General features: G+C 55.0%; 1 long non-coding RNA gene across 1 annotated transcript in view; it reads left to right on the top strand.

The window, feature by feature from the left end:
• The window catches only part of LOC104996559, a 7857-nt gene continuing 2057 nt past the window's right edge, over positions 1-5800 (top strand). Inside the window, exon 1 of the long non-coding RNA XR_826215.1 lies at positions 1-76. This is a non-coding gene — a long non-coding RNA (uncharacterized LOC104996559). The remainder of the gene's footprint in view (positions 77-5800) is intronic.

Raw genomic sequence — 5800 nt, 5'->3', positions numbered from 1 at the left:
CGGTTCTATTTCTGGGCTGTGGACCCAACAGGGAGGGAGCTGACACACAGGAGCCAGATCTGGCCTGAGGAAGGAGGTATGTTGGACAGTCACTGCAGAGAGTCCCTGACTGAAGGATGGGCCCACATTTGGGGCAGGGTCGGGGAGAGAGGGGAGGAGGCCAAGGGTCTCCATAGGGAGGGGAAGGGGTCAGAGAGGGCCTGGGTGGGTGTGTGGTGAGGGCAGCCAGGAGGGCCGTGGGGAGGTTCCTCCTGTTTCAGGAGCCGCTGTCAGCTCGGGGTCTGGGCAGGAAGGGGAGTCACCAGAGTCTGATTATGAGCAGTTCGTCTCCTGGGTCAGAGGGCGAAGGACAAGAGGCCCCTCCCCGGGCCACATGTGGCCTCATCACAGGGGAACAGGAAGTGTCCTCTGGTCTTGGGGGGTTCTCCAGGAAGTTGAGCCCCATCTTAATGAAGTCAGGCTGTTTTCTCCTGTGGTACCTGGCACACTGCCCCCCACCCCTGCCGGCTCCCACTGCTTCCTGCTGCCCAACACCCTTCTGAAGGCCATGGACGTGAGCCTGGCCTTGCCAGCTCTGTTCCCCCACGAGCCCCCCAGTTACCAGGGCCACCTCCAGCGGTAGACAGCCCCTCGGCCAGTAACGGGTGCTGCAAAGATTCCCAGGGTGATGAATATGCATGTAGGGTTGAAGTCTGCCCACCGCAGGGGAGCAGGAAACAGGTGCTGGGGCCCGCCTGATGTTTAAAACCACCGGCAGAGCAATAGGAAGCTGGCTAAAGAAACTGGCTCAAGGGGAGGGGGGGTTCAGGATGGAGGGGACATGTGTATACCCGTGGTCGATTCCTATTGATATATGGCAAAAAAAAAAAAAAACAACATTGCAATATTGTAAAGTAATTATCCTGCAATTAAATAAATGTTTTAAATTAAAAAAAAATTTTTTTTAAGAAACTGGCTCAAGCCCATGGTGGGTGGAGACCGTGGAGGCTAACATGGTGATGAGACAGTTCTGTGGTGGCAGTTGCACAACCCTGGAAGATGCTCTGGAAACTGTCGGGGGACTTGTTCAGTGTGTGAACTATGTCTCAATAAACCCATCACCAAAAAAAAAAAAGGAAGAAAGAGATGAAGACTTGCCTTATAAACAGCGTGTACCACTAAGCAGTGTGTGGAATGGTGGATATGGTTGTTCAGTTGCTCAGTCGTGTCTGACTCTTTACAACCCCATGGACTGCAGCACGCTGGGCTTCCCTGTCCTTCACTATCTCCTGGAGTTTGCTCAAGTTCATGTCCATTGATTCAGTACTGTTATCTAACCATCTCATCCTCTGTCAACCACTTCTCCTCCTGCCTTCAATCTTTCCCGCATCAGGGTCTTTTCCAGTGAGTTGACTCTTCGCATCAGGTGGCCAAAGTATTGGAGCTTCAGCTATAGCATCAGTCCTTCCAATGAATATTCAGGGTTGATTTCCTTCAGAATTGACTGGTTTAATCTCCTTGCAGTCCAAGGGACTCGGAAGAGTCTTCTCCAGCACCTACCATTTTTACCAAAAAAAAAGGAGAAAAGAATCTCAAGTGTATTTCCCTGAGTATGGAGGGTCTTCGTGGGTGGGCGGTGGCAAGGAGTTGTTGGGGGGGTGGGGGGCGGTGCTCCATCCTGCAGTAGTCATTGCCTGGTATCTGCAGGAAGGGCCTTGAGTCCCTGGGGAAGGACGCCCATCTTGCACCCTTTGCACCTCTGGAGTTTTCGATCACACGGGTGATTTACACATTCACAAAAGCAGTACTTTCAAATTAGCTTTTAAAAACTCAGCAGCCTCCCTGGGATGCTGGCACTGTTCTGTGTTTAGATCTAGTCGGGTGGAAATTTATCCTGCTGGGCACGAAACATTCACACGCTTCCCTGTACGTGTTTTTAAATGTGCAGCGGAGGCTCGGCTGCCTGGCCGTCACCTAGATCTCGCAGCGGGTCTTTGATGTGCCCTGCAGACCCCAGGATCACATCCCTCAGTTGGATGTGACTCAGGGTCTATTGCATTTGAGACAAAGACCCGCCTCCATTAATACCCCCAGGGCCTTGCACATCCGCCCCTGCACCTGCCCTTCTGACTTTACTGACCCACCGCCCCTCCCTCTGTACCTCACCCACCAGCATGGTCTCACAGCAGCTGGGAGACCCCTAGGGCTTTGCACCTGTTCCTCCTCCTCACCTGCAAATGCCTCTTGCCCCCCACCCCCACCCCACACACAGAGCCCGCCCTCTCTAGGCCCTGGGATCTTGGGGCCTCTCAGCACCTCAAGGTCCACAGAATATCATGAGCTGCCTGTTAACATTTCTTTCCCTCACTTGTCGCTAAGAAAACGTGGGCAGCTGGGGGCTCCTGGACGCATGGGTGGAAGCCAGAGAAAGGGGGTGAGCTGCCCTGTGAGCTTCCCCAGGACATGAGCGCTGGCCGTGTCTGTGTGGCGTTCTGGCCCTCCAGCTACAACAGCCTGAGCAACGCCTCCTGAGCCTCGGTTTTCCCACCTGGAAGGTGGGTGTGGGAGGTGGGGAGGGCTAAGGGAAGCGGCCAGGTCAGTGTAGCATCCACCCTCCCTCCAGGACCCTGATCCCACTGCCCACTCCAGGGACAGACAGACCCATCCAGCACCTGCTCCAGGAGCAGCCAGTGGCTGGGGGAGCCCCCAGGAAACGTGCGGGGGGCCTCTGGGCACAGTGCCAGGAAGAGGCCGTTTTCTTCCCTGGGACACGGTGTGAGTTCTGAAACCGCTACTGCTCTGGATGTGGCCTGAGAAAGAGGCCCGCATACACAGGGCACGGCGCCCGAGGAGCACGGGAGAGGCTGCCACAAGCACCCCTCCCTGGTGCTCCAGGACCGCAAGTGTCCCACCTCCCGGGGTGGCTGCTGGTCGCTCTCAGCTGGGCCTCCCCACTTGCCCTTGGCCTAGGGGACCACTCACCCAGAGCTAACCCTGGCATCCAGTGACAACTGGACATGTCCCCGGGTGTCCCCAGCTGTTACCGAAATTGCAGCCCCCTCTGTACAGTGCCGAATCAAACCTCAGAGACTGAATTTGGGGAGAAGTAGAAAATGATAGCTTTATTGCTTTGTCAGGCAAAGGGGACCACAGCGGGGTCCTGCTCCAAAAACCTATGTGTGCTGACCCAAGAGGATTTGATGAGGGTTTTATAACAAAGGTGGGCTCCCTGACAAGCTTAGGGTGTGGCAGGGCCTGCACGCCCTCGATCTCATCTCAAGCGGTGGTCTCCTCATCTCCATGGTTTCCTGGCTGCTTCTCCCTTGATTAGCAACTGTTGGAACCTGCCCTTTGGAACTCAGGAAAGGTCATGGAGGCCGGAGGCTTGCCTACAAGAAACGGGGACGAAAGGCCCTCTGCGCCTGGGAGCCCCAGGGGGCCCTGCTCAGTTTCAGGACAAGCCCAAAGCCTCCCCGGCCCCAGAGCTCCTGTGGGGTCAGCTGGGGCCTCAGCTGTGACCAAGTGCAGCTCAGTGGGACGTGGAGCTGATAGGGCAAACACACTGACTGAGACCACCCACCCTGGCCAGGCACCACAGTAACCATTTGCATGAGTTATTTACGACAGTTATTTTAGGAAGGAACAAGGAACTAACAAGCCACCACCAACCAGAAGAGTTAAGAGAAGGTCAAAATGTGACAGCGCGTGTCCAGCCACCTCCCAAAATCCTCGCTGGCATCCGTCTTGGCTGAGCAATGCTTGCGCCACCAGGAAGGACCCTGAATCAGAATGATTGGCCAAAGACAGCCCAGAAACGAATCCGTCACATCTCAGGCTTTAACCCGAGACTGTGAGCCACGTGGCACAGCAGTTCTCCTGGGTTCCCTTACCCTACTGCTCTCTGCCCAGGTGCCCCTTCCCAATAAGGTCTCTTGCTTTGTCAGCTCATGGGTCTCCTCAGTCCAGTTCAGTTCAGTGGCTCAGTTGTGTCCTGCAGCACGCCAGGCCTCCCTATCCATCACCAACTCCTGGAGTTCACTCAAACTCACGTCCATTGAGTCGGTGATGCCATCCAACCATCTCATCCTCTGTCACCCTCTGTGACAGCCCACACTCTGTGAAGTGTTTCTCTTTGAATAAATCCACTTCTTAGTTATCAGTTTGTCTCTCGCTGAATCCTTTCTGAGGTGAGACACCAAGAACTGGAGTTTCAGTAGGTCCTGAAACCAGGTCTGTGATCTCAGTTGGAAGACCGTGGGTTTTGGCTGGATCAGGTCCCAGCCACGTGAGTTACAGCCCCAAGCAGGGTGTTGGCCGGGTTCAAGTCCCAACCTGAGGTGAACAGTTTCACTAGCATTCCCACCCGTTTCTGCAGCTGGAAAATCTGTCCTCCTGGTCTGGCCTCCTCTCCATCCTGCTTCTTTCTCTGGCTCCTTCCAAAGGGAAATCTCTGTCTCTTATCGAGGCGCTGGGGACCACTCTGGAGATCTGGCCCGTGGCAATGTGTTCCTGCCAATGTCCTGATGCTCGTCTCCCAAAGTGCAGGGCCCCACAGGCCAGGGCAAGGAGGAGAATCATTAATTCTGCCAAGACAAACTAAACACCTCGATCCCAGGGATCAGGACCAGTTTAGTCAAGGTCTCTAACTGGTTTTCAGGATCCTGCAGGCGGCACAAATTCCATTTGGCCAACTCTCCCCCGGATCACTCAATCCTTTTCCCTCCCCCTGGGAGGGGATATAAATGAGTTCAATCCTTTGGAAATGGTGAGGCAGCACTTGCTGGAGCCCATGACTCACAAATCCGCTTCTGGGTGTGTACCCAGCACGGATTTCAAGATGTGTGCAGGGCATGTTTGAGAACGTTCCAGTCACTGCAGCTCACACTGGAGACTACCTGGTGTTCTGTGAACTGTCAAGAGAGAGATTGTGGTGAGGTCATGTGTGGGTAGTAAACCGTGGTGAGGATGAGGGGCCAGCCACAGCCACGTGCAGCAGTTCCACAAACCCCATGTTGGACGAGAGATGCCTGGACCATACCCTGGCTATGTGACGGCGTCCCAGAAAGTCTGTGCTGGGGACACACCTTTGAACCAGTGTCCTGGGGCTGTGTTCCCCTTAGTGCAACCCAGAGGCTTTGACAACAGGAATCTGTCCCGTCGAAGTCCAGGGGTCTGAGGTCCACAGTCAAGGTGTGGGCCGGGCAGTGATCCCCTGAGATGCCAGGGAGGGTCCTTCCTGCCTCTTCATCCATCCAACCTCCACCTCCATCCTCACGTGGCCTCTCCCTGTGTCTCTGAGGCTGTGTGCATTTCCCCTTCTCTTACAAGGACTCTTTAATGGGATTTAGGGCCCATCCTAGTCCAGGATAAGTCATCTTGAGATCCCTACCATAATTCCATCTGCAATGTCCCTATTTCCAAACAGCATCCCAGCCTGAGGCTCTGGGTGGACATGAATGGATGGGGCGTCATCTTAATCCATGGGAGGTTCCATGGGACTCAGGCTCTCCCTGCACCCTGATATGAAGATCTTCAAGCTTGGTCTATGCGGAAGTCCACCTGGAAACTTGACCCAGATGATTGTGGGGGCGGGGAGTGTGGGGGTGAAGCTGGGGTCTCAGAAAACTTGACAACACCCCCATCTAGACCGGAGTCTTTACACTTCGGAGTGAATAACCCTTCATGCAAACAACGGCGAATGGGGAGCCAGGGGTGAAGCAGACAGATCAGCGGGGCCTCCTGTCTCTGCTCCCTGCCCTCCCTACCCTATAGGGTGCCCTCACCCTATAGGGTAACTACCCCGGACAGTGAGGGCGAGGAG

Source organism: Bison bison, unplaced genomic scaffold, assembly GCF_000754665.1.
Source record: "Bison bison bison isolate TAMUID 2011002044 unplaced genomic scaffold, Bison_UMD1.0 scf7180017864295, whole genome shotgun sequence".
Taxonomy (NCBI): domain Eukaryota; kingdom Metazoa; phylum Chordata; class Mammalia; order Artiodactyla; family Bovidae; genus Bison; species Bison bison.
This window is presented reverse-complemented; position numbering and strand designations above follow the sequence as displayed.